The sequence below is a fragment of the Mobula hypostoma genome, chromosome 17, assembly GCF_963921235.1.
Source record: "Mobula hypostoma chromosome 17, sMobHyp1.1, whole genome shotgun sequence".
NCBI lineage: Eukaryota > Metazoa > Chordata > Chondrichthyes > Myliobatiformes > Myliobatidae > Mobula > Mobula hypostoma.
Window position 1 is genome coordinate 13,346,288 of NC_086113.1, and position 17,482 is coordinate 13,363,769.

The 17,482-nt window shown below is 44.9% G+C and overlaps 1 pseudogene; it reads right to left on the minus strand.

Annotated features, from left to right (window-relative positions):
• LOC134357931 (ornithine decarboxylase-like) overlaps positions 1 to 15,578 on the minus strand; it is a 34,414-nt pseudogene extending 18,836 nt beyond the window's left edge.
• Between the last annotated feature and the right edge of the window lie 1,904 nt (positions 15,579 to 17,482).

Genomic DNA, 17,482 nt, shown 5'->3' on the forward strand with positions numbered 1-17,482 from the left:
ATTTTAACACTGCACTGCCCATACACTAATCATTTGTAGAGGGCACGCTTAATTAGAAAAATTGACCCGCAATTCCCCATTAAAATTGTATTGGGGCCTTACTCTTCCATAGGATCCTGACTGGAATGTAGCAAGATAGCTCCCACAGAAAAAATCCAAGAAGGCAACGAGGAGAGTTGGGTTCGGGTTCAGATATGTTCCCATTATCACCAAGTTGCTGGAGTAAAAATCACTGACACAAACAAGTGACACAAGAGAGACTGTAGGTGCTGGAAATCTGCAGCAGTGTATGCAAAATTCAGGGAGAACTCAGCAGATCAGGCAGCATCTATGGAGTCTGATGAAGGGTCTCAGCCTGAAATGTTGATTGTTTATTTGCCTTATTACAGGCTGCCTGACCTGCTGACTTTTTCCAGCATCTTGTCTGTGTTGTTTCATACAAAGTAATAGTTTTATTTGTAGATGCAGTACTGTGCAAAACTCTTAGGCACCTACTACTTTTGCAAAGTACTCTCTTTGTCAATGTGCAGCGGAGAGTACGTTTGTAAATCTGGTGAGAGAAAAGACTGTTGGGAATGACGAGGGTGGAGTGCTGTGGGAGAGGTGTGGAGGTGCAGAGAAGGAGTGCTAGGGGCGGTGGCGACACTGGGCCCTGAGATACTAGGCAAGGTCATTTGATTCCAAACAATTGGTTTATTGATCATTACTCTGGTGTTTCATCTCTGATGTTTCCTGCTCCCTCCCCTTTCCCTTCCCGTTTTTCCAACCATAATTCCCCTCTCCTTGCCCTCTTTCCACTCTTCGTCCACAATAGAGACCCACATACAGGTCTTGTCACATACAAGACTTTTGCATAGTACTGTATGTTGATGTTCTGATAAATGGATCATAGTATCAATGAATGCCAGAAATAATTAATTTGATATTAATGAGCTCGGCCACTTTATCACAGTAGAAGATAATTTACTTTTATGTTACTAGCATTCCTTGAGGATTACTATAACTTCAGACATTTGATATGTAATTCCTTTTTTGAATATATTGTCAAGATTAATAGTGTCAGAACTTGTTATCCTTGAATAAGCAGAAGAATGACATGTACCTTTTGATTATGACAATCTGAAATTTACTACTGGCATAACATCATGTCAATACTCAGTGTGAGCTTTTTCTCATTGATCTTCTGGCCAATGACATCCATGGCAATGACCCCCTCCTCCAAAATGACAAAGTTGGTCTCATTAACACAGCCTTCCATTTTCAGTGTTTGCAGGGGGCTTGGTGCTATTCCAGAATTCAACAATGGAACTAATTTAGTCTTAAATAAAAATCCAAAATATTAGAAGTATCACAATAAAGATTATCAGAGGGTAATGTAAGTGTTGTTTTCTACATAAACTTTCAGGTTAAGTATTGGAATGTTTTAACAATGTCATTCAAGAGATAGAAATAGCTGCTCTTCATCTGAATATCTGCCATGACAATACATTCGCAAGTAATTATTGGCCAAGAGAACTTGATGCTCTTCCACTAGTATAGAACAGATAACAAAAAAACTAAAATTTTAACAAAAATGTGTGAAAATACAATATGAAAGACAACATTTTTGTTATTGCATGAGATTCAAGTTTGCATCATTGTCATCAGCAGCAAAATTTGATTTGAACCAAAATTGAACACACCAATCTTCAAGCATCCATAAGTTCCATTTTCCAAAGACATGTAGACCATAGGACACAGGAACAGAATTAGGCCATCTGACCCACCAAGTCTGCTCCACCATTCAATCACGGCTGATCCTTATTCCTATCTCCTTCTCAACCCCAGATCCCGGCCTTCTCCTCATAACCTTTGATGCGATGTCCAATCAAGAACCTATCAATCTCTGCCTTAAATACACCCAACGACATGGCCTCCACAGCTGCATGTGGCAACAAATTCCACAAGTTCACCACACCTTGGCTAAAGAAATTTCTCCACGTCTCTGTTTTGAAAGGGTGCCCCTCTATCCTGAGGCTATGCCCTCTTGTCCTGGACTCTCCCACCATGGGAAACATCCTTTCCACATCTATTGTCTGTAGGCCTTTCAACATTCGAAAGGGTTCAATGAGATCTCCCCCTCATCCTTCTGAATTCCAGCGAGTACAGACTCAGAGCCATCAAACATTCCTTGTATGATAACTCTTTAATGCCTGGAACTATCCTTGTGAACGTCCTCTGGACCCTCTCCAATGCCAGCACATCTTTTCTAAGATGAGGGGCCCAAAACTTTCACAATACTCAAGGTAAGGCCTCACCAGTACCTTATAGAGCCTCAGCATCACATCCTTGTCCTTGTATTCCAGACCTCTTGAAATGAATGCGAACATGGCATTTGCCTTCCTCACCACCAACTCAACCTGCAAGTTAAACTTTAGGGTGTTCTGCACAAGGACTCTCAAGTTTTTCTGCAACTCAGATTCTTGGATTTTCTCCCCGTTTAGAAAATAATCCACACATTTATTTTTACTACCAAAGTGCATGACCATGCATTTTCCAACATTGTGTTTCATTTGCCACTTTCTTGTCCATTCTCCTAATCTGTCTAAGTCCTTCTGCATCTTATCTGTTTCCTCAACACTACCTGCCCCTCCACCAATCTTCGTATCATCTGCAAACTTGGCAACAAAGCCATCTATTCCATCATCTAACTCATTTATAAACAGCATAAAAAGAAGTGATCCCAACACCAACCCCTGTGGAACACCTCTGGTCACTGGCAGCCAACCAGAAAAGGATCCTTTTATTCCCACTCGCTGCCTCCTACCAATCAGCCAATGCTCTAACTGTGTTAGTAACTTTCCTGTAATACCATGGGCTCTTAATTTGGTAAGCAGCCTCATGTGTGGCACGTTGTCAAATGTCTTCTGAAAGTCCAGATACACAACGTTCGCTGTATCCCCTTTATCTATCCTACTTGTAATCTCTTCAAAGGATTCCAACAGGTTTGTCAGGCAGGATTTTCCCTGAAGGAAACCATGCTGACTTTGTATTATCTTGTCCTGTGGCACTAAGTTTTCCATCACCTCATCCTTAACAATTGACTCTAACATCTTTCCAACCACTGAAGTCAGGCTAACTGGTCTATAATTTCCTTTTTGCTACCTTCCTCCTTTCTTAAAGAGCAGAGTAACGTTTGCAATTTTCCAGTCCTCTGGTATTATGCCAGAGTCCACTGATTTTTGAAAGCTCATTTCTAATGCCACCACAATCTCTAACGCTACCTCTTTCAGAATTTGAGGGTGCAGGTCATCTGGTCCAGGTGACTTCAGGTCTTTCAAGTTTTTGAGCACCTTCTCTCTTGGTACAATAACTGCACCCACTTCTCTGCTTTCATACACTACAACATCAGGCATACTGCTAGTGTCTTCCACAGTGAAGACTGATGCAAAATACCCATTTAGTTCAGCAGCCATCTCCTTGTCCCCCATTATTATTTCTCCTGCCTCATCTTCTAGCAGTTCTATATCCACTCTCATTTCTTTTATTTGTAACATACTTGAAAAAACTTCTACTTTCCACTTTGATATTATTTGCTAAATTGCTTCCATATTACATCTTTTCCCTTCTAATGATTTTTTTAGTTGCTCTCTGTAGGTTTTTAAAAACTTCTCAATCCTCTATCTTCCCACTCATTTTTGCTTTGTTGCATGCTCTTTCTTTTGCTTTTACAATAGCTTTGACTTCCCTCGTCAGCCACGGTTGTACTATTTTACCATTTGAGTATTCCTTCACTTTCCTCATTTTTCCCAGAAACGCACGCCTTTCCTTCCATTTTACTTTGGCTAACTCCTCTCTCATACCACTGTAATTTGCCTTACTCCACTGAAATACTGCTACATCAGACTTTACTTTCTCTCTGTTAAATATTGTGATCACTGGTTCCTAAGGGTTCTTTTACCTTAAGCTCCCTAATTATCTCCGGTTCATTACATAACACCCAATCTAGTATAGCTGATCCCCAAGTAGGCTCAATGACAAACTGCTTTAAAAGGCTATCTCGTAGATCCATTACCAACCTGATTTTCCCAATCGACCTGCATGTTAAAATCTCCCATGACTACCATAACATTACCTTTTTGACTCTCCTTTTTTATTTCTGGCTGTAACCTATGGTTTACCTCCCAGCCTCTGATGGGAGGCCTGTATATAACTGCCATCAACGTCCTTTCACCCTTGCAGTTTTTTTAATTCAACCCACAAGAATTCAACGTTATCCGATCCTATGTCACATCTTTCTACTGATTTGATGCCATTCTTTACCAGTAGAGCCACAGCACCCCCTCTGTCTACCTTCCGATTCCTCCGATACAATGTGTAACCTTAGACATTCAGCCCCCAGCTACAATCGTCCTTCAGCCACAATTCAGTGACGGCTACAATATCATACCTGGCAATCTGTAATATTCCAACAAGATCATCCACCTTATTTCTTATACTACATGCATTTGGATACAACTCCTTGAATACTGTATTTGCTGTCCTTTCTGACTCTGCATCCCTAATGATTTGATACTCAGCCTGTTGGCTGCAGCTAAGTCCCATCACCTGCCTGCCCTTCCTGACAATCTGACTGCACACTATCTTTACTTTTTTACCATCCGTCATTTCCTGAGTTTCTTCACTCCTGTTCCCAACCCCACTACCAAGTTGGTTTAAACCTTCCCCAATAGCTCACTACATCACACCCAATCTAGTATAGCTCATTACAATACTCATTACAAACCTGCCCATGAAAATATTGGTCCCCTTCAGGTCAGGTGCAACCCCTCACTTTTGACAGGTCATACCTTCCCCCAGAAGAGATCGCAATTATCCAAGAATCTGAAGCGTTGCCCCCTGCACCAGCTTCTCAGCCACACATTTATCTGCCAAATCATCCTGCTTCTACCCTCACTGGTGCCTGGCACAAGTAGCAATCCACAAATTAGTACCTGGGAGGTCCTGCTTCTCAGCTTCATACCTAGCTCTCTAAATTCTCTTTTCAGGACCTCATTGCTTTTCCTTCCCATGTCATTGGTACCAATATGTACCAAGACATCTGGCTGCTCCCCGTCCCTCTCCAAAATGTGCACGCAATCTGAGACATCCCTGACCCTGGCACCTGGGGGGGCAACATACCATCTCGATGTCCTGTTCATGCTCATAGAATCTCCTGTCTGTTCCCCTCACTATCAAGTCCCCTATCACTGCTGCTCCCTTCTTCTCTCTCTTTCCCTTCTGCACCATGCTCAGTGCCGATAACCTGGTCGCCGTGGCATCCTCCTGGGAGGTCATCCTCCACAAAAGTATCCAAAGCAGTATACTTGTTTTGTAGCGCCATAATACTGTCTTTCTGGGAGCTGGCACATCACACAAGACTGAGCTGTGTACACAAGAGATTCTGCAGATGCTGGGAATCTTGAGCAACACATACAAAATGCTGGAGGAACTCAACAAAACAGGCAGCATTTATGCAGAGGAATAAAGCATCGACGTTCAAGCTGAGGCTCATCATTAGGACTGGAAAGAAAGGGGGCAGAAGCCAGAATAAGGTGGCAGGGGGTGAGGAGGGAATACAAGGTGAAACCAGGTGAGGGGGAAAGTGGTGGGTGGTGAAAGTAGGGTTGAAATAAGAAGTTAGGAAGAGGTAGTCGGATGAAGAAGTAACCTGATAGGAGAGGACAGTGGACAGTGGGTGAAGTGGAGGTGAGTGGGGATTCAGAATGAAAAAAAGGGAGAAGATACTAAAAGTTCATGTCATGTCATCAGATTGGAAGCTACCCAAATGAAATATAATGTGTTACTCCTCTAACCTGAGTGAGGCCTCATCATGGCAGTGGTGGAGGCAATAGACCAACATGTCAGAATGGGAAAGGGAAGTCAAATTGAAATACAACATTACAGCACAGTACTGTAGTGGCTACCAGGAAATCCGGCCTTTTGTAGCAGACAAGAGTGAAGGTGTGAAGTGGTCCTCCTCTCATCAATGTAGAGAAGGCTGTACTGTGAGCACCAGATACAATAGATGACTATTTGTAGGCTTTGCCCAAGATGAGATAGCTGCACTTGTTTTTCATCCACAAAAAAATGTACCTGTCAAACCAAAACAGCTCACATCTTTTGCCTTTAATATATTGCTAATTAGCTTAACTGATGGGATGATTATTACTGTGGATGATCATTACTGCAGCTGGTCCAGTTTCCATTGGGTTCCCACTGTGTCACTGGCTGAAGGTGTATATTACCAAAGCTTCTCTGGATCTCCATTCACAACTGAAACCAAACTATTGAATGCACAAATCATCAGGAAATGGAGCCAATCCATTTTAGTTGCTCTCCTCTTCCTTTGCCATCCATCAGGGAGAATTAAAACTGCCCTTCAGTGATGGGTTGTCATGGATTTCAGTTGTAGATTAAAATCAATAAATCCTGATTGTTTTGTAAAGGAGGATCTACGTGAATTGATTGTGGGTTATAACCTTGATCTACTCTATTCACATTAGAAACATGAGATTCTGCAAATGCTGGAAATCCAGAGCAACACATACAAAATGCTGGATGAATTCAGTAGGTCTGGCAGCATTGATGGAAATGAATAAACAGTTGATGTTTCAGGCCAAGAACTTTCTTCACAACATCAGCATCGTCATTATATTCACATCATCTCCATTTTATCATGGTAGGTTTAATTAGATGTGATTGTTGCAACAAGATGTTCTTTAACAATAGTTCAGCAACCAATTGGAGTGCTTTTTAAATGATACCATACCCAATTCCATCACTACTGCTCATGGAGCTGCTGTCTCAGTTCAGAATTTAATTTTAAAAATTGAGAGTATAAGACATAGAAGCAGAATTAGCCACTTCACCCATCGTCCGTTCCCTCTCAACCGCACTCTCCTGCATTCTCCCTGTAATCTTCGATGCCCTTATTAATCAAGAACCTATCAACCTCCACTTTAAATAACCCAATGATTTGGATCCACCACTGCCTTTGGCAATGAATTTCAGATTCACCACCCTCTGGCTAAATAAATTCCTCATCTCTGTTCTAAAGGTGCATCCTCCTATTCGGAGACTGCCCGCTGGTCTTCGGCTTTTGCACCATAGGAAACATCCTCCCCATGTCCACTCCATCTAGGACTTTTAGTATTTGATGGGTTTCAATTAGATCCCCACCTCATGCTTCTAAACTCCAGTGAGTACAGTGCGGACCAATCAAACACTACTCATACATTAACCCTTTCATTTCTGGGATCATTCTCATAAACCTCCCCGACCCTTTCCAATGCCAGCACATCCTTTCTTAGATAAGGGGCAAAACCTACTCACATACTCCAAGTGGAGTTAGATTATAATGCTCAGGGTCTTACTTTTCAGTTTTCTACTTAACCCCCTCTTCCTACCAATGTAGTCAGTATCAATATCTACTAGCTGTTCACCCTCCCCCTTTGGAATGCTGTGGACCTGACCCCAGCACCTGGGAGGTCACAAGCTGTCTCTTTCATGCCCACACATCTCCTGTCTGTTCCTCTAATTATGGAATCCCCTATCACTACTACACTCTTCTTCTCCCCCTGGCCTCTCTCAGCCACAGAGCCCATCTCAACCAGCCACAGAGTTATAAAACATAAAACATGGAAATCTACAGCACATTACAGGCCCTTTGGCCCACAATGCTGTGCCAATCATGTAACCTACTCTAGAAACTGCCTATAATTACCCTACTGCATAGCCCTCTATTTTTGTAAGCTCCATGTACCTACCTAAGAGTCTCTTAAAATAGCGGTCCCCAACCACCAGGCCGCAAAGCATGTGCTACCGGGCCGTGAGGAAACGATATGAGTCAGCTGCACCTTTCCTCATTCCCCGTCACGCACTGTTGAACTTGAACATAGGGTTGCCAACTGCCCTGTATTTGCCGGGACATCCCGTATATTAGGCTAAATTGGTTTGTCACGTATTCCCCCACTAAGGTACAGCATTCCTATGAAACCTTTCATGCTGAAATGGCGTGAAGCGAAGCAGTTACCATTAATTTATACGGGAAAAATTTTTGAGCGTTCCCAGACCCAAAAAATAACCTAACAAATCATACCAAATAACACATAAAACCGAAAATAAATAACACTAACGTATAGTCAAAGCAGGAATGATATGATAAATACACAGCCTATATAAAGTAGAAATAATGTATGTACAGTGTAGTCGGGAAGATGAAGGCAATACCGATTTGTGGGGGAGAAAAAAAATCGGCACGTGCGCACGTCATGCATGCGCACACAGGTGCCCACGCAAGGCTTCATGGTCATGGTAGTCTTTCTTGGGGTAAAGTGTCCCGGGATTTGACTGCTACTTTTGTCCCTTATTTGGGAGTGAGAAAGTTGGCAACCCCAACTGTAAAAGACATGTTGAGGTGAGTTTAACTTACTTGGACATCCACCTGCCCCCCCCCCCCACCGGTTGGCCGCTCTGCAAGAATATTGCCAATATTAAACCGGTCCGCGGTGCAAAAAAGGTTGGGGACCCCTGTCTTAAAAGACTCCATTGTATCCACCTCCACCACTGTCACCGGCAGAGCATTCCACACACCCACCACTCTCTGTATAAAAAATTTACCCTGATATCCCCTCTGTACCTACTTCCAAGCACCTTAAAACTATGCCCCCTCGTGTTAACCATTTCAGCCCTGGGAAAAAGCCCCTGGTTGCTCACGTAATCAATGCCTCTCATCATCTTATACACCTCTATCAAGTCACCTCTCACGCTCCGTCGCTCCAAGGAGAAAAGGCCAAGTTCACTTAACCTGTTCTCTAAGGCATGTTCTCCAATCCAGGAAACATCCTTGTAAATCTCCTCTGCACTCTTTCTATAGTATCCACATCCTTCCTGTAGTGAGGTGACCAGAACTGAACACAGTACTCCAAGTGGGGTCTGACCAAGATCTTATGTAGCTGTTACATTACCTCACGGCTCTTGAACTCAATCCCATGGTTGATGAATGCCAACACACCATACACCTTCTTAACAACAATGTCAACCTGTGCAGCAGCCTTGAGTCTCCTATGGACACGGACCCCAAGAACTCTCTGATCCTCCACACTGCCAAGAGTCTTACCATTAATAATATGCTCTGTCTTCAAATTTGACCTACCAAAATGAACCACTTCACACTTATCTGGGTTGAACTCCATCTGCCACTTCTCAACCCAGTTCTGTGTCCTTTCGCTGTAACCAAGGACAGCAGTCGTTGCAGTTTTCCCCTGGTCTGCACTATAGGCCAATTCCATTTCCCTCTCCTGTCAGTCACCGATTTACTTGCCTCCTTTAACTTAGGGGTGACTACCTCCTCATAATTCTTATCTGTCACTTCCTCATTCTTCCATATGAGCTGGCAGTCTTCCAGCTGCATCTCCAGTTCCCTAACATGGCTTGTAAGGAGCTGCTTCTGTATGCACTTGGTGTAAGTGTAGATATCAGGGAGACTGGAGGTCACATTTCACATTAAGAATATACCACTGGCCCTGGACCTATTCTCACTGCACTAGCTATGTACTAATTCACAAAGAAAGATAGAAGCTTACCAAAAATTTAGCTAGAGCCTTCACCTCTTCTTGTGTAAGCCTCTTGAGCCAAAACTTAACTACTCTAATACTGGCGGTTCCACTTAAACCTCACTTCATTTTGTTGGCTTTTGCCAACTGCCTAGTAGATCGTAATGATTGAAGCCCACTGAAAAATCCTGAAAAGCCCCGAGCTTTTTTTTAAAATATCCTGCTGCCCCACCAAAACAAGCAACTGCTTGCAATGATTGAAGTCCCGGTAGGCCCCGAGAGCAAATGACAGTCAAAGAATACGATCGATGATCATCATTAAGAGAGATATAGGAAAATTCAATGAGTTCAATGTAAGGCGTCTGCCTGATATTCCTATATTCATTGTGTCAAGCCATACAATGAATCTAGAAAGAAAATAAAACTCACATGCACTGAGGTACAGTGAAAAGCTTGTCTTACACACCATTCAAGCAGATCAATCCATTACTTCAAGGTAATACAAGATAAAACATCAACATAATTCAGAATAAAATGTAATACTTACAGAGAAAGTGCAATGAAGGTAGACAATAAGCTGCAAGGTCAAAACGATGTGGTTTGTGAGGTCAATTCCTCTTTACCGTACTGGGGAGCCGTTCAGTAGTCTTACAACAGCGGGATAGAAGCTGTCCTTCAGACAAGTAATGCGTGACTTGAGGTTTTTATATCATCTAGCCGACAGGAGAGAAGAGCAGAGCAAACACCTGGGATGGGTGGGGTCTATGACTATGCTGGCTGCTTTACTGAGGCATCGTGAAGTGCAGAAAGAGTCCATTGAGGGGAGGCTGGTTTCTGTGATGTGCTGAGGTGAATGTCCCAAAACATTCACTCTATTTTGTTTCACTTGACCTACTGAATAATTCCTGTTTTCTCTGGTTTTATTTTTATATTTCCAACATCTGAAGTATTTTGTTTTTTTGTGATGTCATCAAGCTGTGTGAGCAGTTAATAATATTTAAAAATTCTTAAGTATGCATAAAGTAAAAAGTGCTGTTTCTAAGTTGATGTTAACATAGTTCACAAGATAAAAATAAACATAAATCCCCAGCATTAAATGAAATCTCAAATATATTAAGCACATATTTAACATAAATTCAGAATTCGTTTTTTTTAAACAAGGGGATCTTGAAATAATTAACTTAGGAAATAAATTTCAATTATTTTATTTATAGCAAGATAATTTTCACTTAAAATCACAGAGAGACAACATGGAAACAGGCATTTAGGCTCTGTGTCCGCACCAACCATCACCCACCCATTTACACTAATCCTATATCAATCCCATTTTTTATTCTTCTCAATTTTTCCAACAAGTTGCCCCAGATTCTGCAGTTCACTTGCACACAAGAGGCAACTTACCCACCAAACTACACCACTTGGGGACTTTGTTGGAATCCAGAGCATCATTGGGAGAATATGCAAACTGCACACAGTCAGCACCTGAGGTCAGGACCAAGCTGGGGTCTCCTTCACTGTGAAGCAACAGCTCTTCTAGCTGAGTCCCAATGCAAATTTTCTGGATAACAATTATGGCTTAGAACTCAATTATACCTCATTTACTGATGACTAATTTTCAATAGTGAAGTAGTTCCTTAATTTCTGTTAACACACATCAAAGTTGCTGGTGAACGCAGCAGGCCCAGGCAGCATCTCTAGGAAGAGGTACAGTCGACGTTTCGGGCCAAGACCCTTCGTCAGGATTAACTGAAGGAAGAGTTAGTAAGAGATTTGAAAGTGGGGGGGGGGAGATCCAAAATGATAGGAGAAGACAGGAGGGGGAGATGGAGCCAAGAGCTGGACAGGTGATTGGCAAAGGGGATATGGGAGGATCATGGGACAGGAGGTCCGGGCAGAAAGACAAGGGGGGGAACCCAGAGGATGGGCAAGGGGTATAGTCAGAGGGACAGAGGGAGAAAAAGGAGAGAGAGAAAGAATGTGTGTATAAAAATAAATAACGGATGGGGTACGAGGAGGAGGTGGGACATTAGCGGAAGTTAGAGAAGTCGATGTTCGTGCCATCAGGTTGGAGCTACTCAGACGGAATACAAGGTGTTGTTCCTCCAACCTGAGTGTGGCTTCATCTTTACAGTAGAGGAGGCCGTGGATAGACATGTCAGAATGGGAATGGGATGTGGAATTAAAATTTGTGGCCACTGGGAGATCCTGCTTTCTCTGGCGAACAGAGCGTAGGTGTTCAGCAAAGCGGTCTCCCAGTCTGTGTCGGGTCTCGCCAATATATAGAAGGCCACATCGGGAGCATCGGACGCAGTATATCACCCCAGTCGACTCACAGGTGAAGTGTCGCCTCACCTGGAAGGACTGTCTGGGGCCCTGAATGGTGGTAAGGGAGGAAGTGTAAGGGCATGTGTAGCACTTGTTCTGCTTACAAGGATAAGTGCCAGGAGGGAGATCAGTGGGGAGGGATGGGGGGGAACGAATGGACAAGGGAGTCGCATAGGGAGCAATCCCTGCGGAAAGCAGAGGCGGGGGAGGGAAAGATGTGCTTAGTGGTTGGATCCCGTTGGAGGTGGCGTAAGATACGAAGAATAATATGTTGGACCCGGAGGCTGGTGGGGTGGTAGGTGAGGACCAGGGGAACCCTATTCCTAGTGGGGTGGCGGGAGGATGGAGTGAGAGCAGATGTGCATGAAATGGGGGAGGTGTGTTTGAGAGCAGAGTTGATGGTGGAGGAAGGGAAGCCCCTTTCTTTAAAAAAGGAGGACATCTCCCTCGTCCTGGAATGAAAAGCCTCACCCTTCAAATCTCTTACTAACTCTTCCTTCAGTTAGTCCTGACGAAGGGCCTCGGCCCGAAACGTCGACTGTACCTCTTCCTAGAGATGCTGCCTGGCCTGCTGCGTTCACCAGCAACTTTGATCTGTGTTGCTTGAATTTCCAGCATCTGCAGAATTCCTGTTGTTTGCCTTAATTTCTGTTGTTTATATTAGAGAATGCTTGAGCAGAATTACTTTTGAATTTGCATGAACAGTAGCCTCCACAGCATCAAGGACATCTTTAAAAGATATTGCCTGATAAAACCATTAAAGACCCCTGCCTCCTAGGACATGTCCTCTTCATACTACTACCATAGGGAGAGGGTACAGGAGCCTGAAGATACACACTTAACATTTTAAGAACAGTTTCTTCCCCTCCACCAGCAGATTTCTGAATGGACAATGAACCAACCCATAAATATTACCTCACTATTTTTGTTCAATGGGATTGTAATTCATACAAACTAGTTTTCAATGTATTCTATTGTCCTGCTGCTACAAGGCAACAAATTTTCTGCCATACAGTACTGTGCAAAAGTCTTAGGCACATATATAGCTAGTGTGCCTGACTGTTACACTGTACTGTAGTGTTTTATGTATTGTACTGTATAGCTGCCAGAAACAAAAACAATTTCTTGATATATGTGAGTGATGATAAACCTGATTCTAATATGGGTCTCTATTGTGGACTGAGAATGGGAAGGGGACAGGGAGAGGGGAATCACGGCTGGGAAAAGGGGAAGGAAGAGGGGAGGGAGTGGGAAGTACCAGAGAGGCATTCTGTAATGACCAATAAACCAATTATTTGGAATCAAATGACTTTGCCTGGTGTTTTAGGACAGTGTGTACCTGCACCTATACCAACCCCCACCCTGGCATTCCTTCTCTGTCACCTGTTCCACACCCCATCCTTGCCATTCCCATCGTATTTTGCTCCAGCCAGATTTACAAACTTGCTTCCCACTCCATGTTGATAAATACAATACTATGCAAAAGCCTTAAGCGTCCAAGCTATATATGCGATCGAGAATCTCCGGAGACGAAGGCCCCAAATCCTCGGCTTTGTGTATTGCCTATTGCCGGGACCGGGGTCGAAACACTTTGCAGAGATGGTGCTCGGTGTCGAATAGGTGGTCGGAGGCTCGGAGTTTTTCGGATGGACTCGGAGTCAGACTGTGGTCGGATGCTTCCGGGATGCTGCATCGGCAAGTTGGCGGCGCTGGAGGTTTACAGTCTGCGTGAGATGATGGGACTTTCGAGAGACTCTGAGACTTTTACCGTGCCATGGTCTGTTTTTATCAAATTACGGTATTGCTTTGCACTGTTGTAACTATATGTTATAATTATGTGTTTTTTGTTAGTTTTTAAGTCGGTTTGTCATGTGTTTTCGTGATATCATTCTGGAAAAAGATTCTTATCATTTCTTAATGCATGCATTACTAAATGACGATAAAAGGGGACTGCGTGTCCTCATAACCATATATACGCACCCAAGACGTTTGCACAGTACTGTATGTCAGTAATGACAAACCTGATTCTGGTTCCATTTGAAGTGGATAATTGTTGATTGTTGTTTACCTAGAGATAATTAATAACTTCTTCCTAATTATTCTGTCCATTTTGTAACCTATCCTCCGGTCGGGATAGGTTAAAAAGGCAACTGGTGGGTAGCCAGGCCCTGGGGAGAAGGTCGATGGCACAATCATATGGGCGGTGCAGGGGCAGGGAAAGGGCCCGTTGTTTACCGAATACCTGTCCCAGGTCATGGTATTCTGTGGGAACTCGGGACAAATCGAGGGGTTCCAGGACAGGCAGGGTCACGGTAGCTTCCCTGGGAGATGGGGCTGACTGCAGACAGTTGGCGTGGCAAGACTAGCCCCATTTGGCTATCTTCCCGGTAGACTAGTCGATGTGGGGATTGTGTTGGGTCAGCCATGGATACCCTAGAACTACCGGGGCTCAAGGTGGATGAATGAGACTGAATCGTACCTCCTCCCGATGGTTGCCGGATAGGATCAAGGTCAGGGGCGGCGTACAGTGGGTCACCCGAGCAAGCATTTACCATCCAGGGCCCAAACCTCCAGGGGGACAGTTAGCGGCTCACGAGGTATTCCAGCCTGGGAGGCTATGTCTTCGTCTAGCAGATTGCCCTCAGCACCAGAATCCACCAAAGCGGATAGGGACAGGGACTGTCATTGGTAATTCACCGTAGCCGGGATCTGCATCCGAGTCTTGGGGGGGGCTGAAGGGAGTATCGTCCAGCTCACGAGGGCTCCCCTTTTCACTGGTAAGCCTTCCCTTTTGGCCATTGAGGGCAGGTAACCCACAAATGTCCTGGCTGGCCACAATAGTAACAATCCCCAGCTCTCCACCTCCAAATTTGTTTGGCCGGGAGAGACGGTTCCATCCCAGCTGCATCGGTTCCTCCCCCAGGGTGGTGGGGACGGTCGGAGCAGGAGCTACACTTGGAGCGGCTGGGGAAGGGAGGCTGGCTGAGACTGATAAGGTGGACCGTGGGCTTCCCCGAGCAGCGGGGCAACTGGTTCTTTCTCTCAACACACATCAAAGTTGCTGGTGAACGCAGCAGGCCAGGCAGCATCTCTAGGAAGAGGTACAGTCAACGTTTCAGGCTGAGACCCAAAGGGAAAGATGCTGCCTAGCCTAGTGGCTAGCGAGATCAGAGTGTCCAGACAGTCCGGGTCGTCCCTCGCTGCCAGTTCATCCTTTATCTTGTCCAAGAGATCCTGTCGAAACACCTCCCGTAGGGCCTTGTCATTCCACCCTGAATCTGCGGCTAAAGTTCGGAACTCGTTGGAATACCTTGCTACGCTTCGCGAACCCTGACAAAGAGTCAGCAGCATTTGGCAGCGTCCGGCAGCGTCTTTACGACGAATGGGTTGTTCGAAGACCTTCCTCATTTCAGCAACAAAGGAGAGGAAGGAGGAAGAAACCTCTGATCGGTTATCCCATATCGCGGTTGCCCAAGCCAAGGCATCCCCTCGTAACAGCCCCGTGATGTGCGCAATCTTGGATTTATCTGAAGTGTAGGTACGTGGCTGTAGCTCAAAGACCAGAGAGCATTGTAACAGGAAGGCCCGGCACCTCCCTGGGTCCCCAGCATAGGGTTTGGGCTCAGGTATGTATGGCTCTTGAGCGTACTGTGTTGCTAATCCCAGGAGCGACGCCATCCCGAGCGGTGCCATTTGGGTAGTTGGGATTCTTGGAGGGGACGGAGAAAGGGAAGTGGAAACTTGGTCCACCTGCTCACTGGCCTTCCAAACATTCATGGATAGCGTCCGAAGGTTTGCTGTGACCTCCCTAAGTAGTTGGTCGTGGGCGCCCAGTAGGTAGCCCTTGGCTGGCGAGGGCCAGTTGTACAGGACCCGTGTCCGCTGGGTTCATTATGGACAGTTCATTCTGTTACACGATCATGGCAGTAGACCAGTGGTCCCCAAACACCGGGCCGCAAAGCATGCGCTACCGGGCTGCGAGGAAGCGACATGATTTGGTGATATGAGTCAGCTGCACCTTTCCTCATTTCCCGTCACAGCCACTAATCAGCCATTACGCATGCGAGGTCATGACCCGCGCGTCATCCGTGTCAGCGCGGGAAGGAGATCAACTCCTCGAGCTTGCAAATGACGACGGGCTGAAAAGTATGTTTGACATAACATCTCTGCCGGCATTCTGGATCAAAGTCAAGGCTAAATATCCTGAGATAGCCACGAAAGCACTGAAAACGTTGCTTTCATTTCCAACGTTTTTCTGCGAAGCGGAGTTTTCTGCAATGAATGCAACGAAAGCTAAACTGCGGAATAGACTGGATATAAGGAACCCCTTCGAGTATCGCTGTCTCCCATCACCCCTCGATAGGACCGTCTTGTTGCAGGGAAACAAGCCCAGGGCTCCCACTGATTCAGCGATATTGGTGTGTTGCAATGATTTTATATATTTATACGGGGAAAATATGTGCTGCGTGTTTAATATCCAAATGTTATGATGCTATTGATTTATAAGGACGTATATAACCATATAACACAGCCATCTCGGCCCTTCTAGTCCGTGCCGAACGCTACTCTCACCTAGTCCCGCCGACCTGCACTCAGCCCATAACCCTCCATTTCTTTCCTGTCCATATACCTATCCAATTTTTCTTTAAATGATCATATCGAACCTGCCTCTACCACTTCTACTGGAAGTGTGTTCAACACTTACTTCAAGCTCCCCTGATAATTGACATCACTATATTCATGCGAGGAAAATATGCTCTGTGTTTATTAAATTCGTTAGATAAACCTTTTTAGAAACAAAATTGAGTGTATTACCCACTTACCGTCTATATTCCAGTAGTGATTAACACCCACTCCCACAAACAGAATCGCCAATTTGCTGGGGGGCGGGGGGTAGAAATCGGCAGGTCACGACGCGCATGCGCACTGGTGCACGCGCAAGGCTTCATGGTTATTGTAGTCTTTCTGGGTAAACGCATTTGACTGCTGCGTTCACCAGCAACTTTGATGTGTGTTGCTTGAATTTCCAGCATCTGCAGAATTCCTGTTGTTTGACTGCTACTCTTGTCCGTTGGCAACCCTACCCCGCCCACCCCCCCCCCCGGTCGGCTGGTCCGCAAAGAATATCGTCAATATTGTCCGCAATGCGAAAAAGGTTGGGGACCCCTGCAGTAGACGAACCCAAGTGCAGAACGGGGGCAGAGTCGGGAGGTATTATTGCCGTAGCGAGCGTGGAATCGGTTTCCAGGAGAGTCTGTACCCGAAATTTTGGGTTTGGAGAGAATCCAGGAGCGATGCTGATAGTCCTAAGAACCATGAAACGAGGTTACTCACACCGGAGTTGACCAACGAACTGGCAGCTCCTTGTTGTGATCACAGGGTCTTTATCCTGCATTTTCGGATGGAAAGCAGGTGTGTGTAGTTAGTGGGCCCTGGGAATGATTGGAAATGAAACGAGGGGATTGAGGCCCAATTCCTGAGGTAAATAGCAAGGTGGAGGATTGCCAGAAGGGACCATGACAGATGGTTGAGAGGTACTAACTGTTCCTGAACCTAGTGGTGTGAGTCCTGAAGCTCCTGTA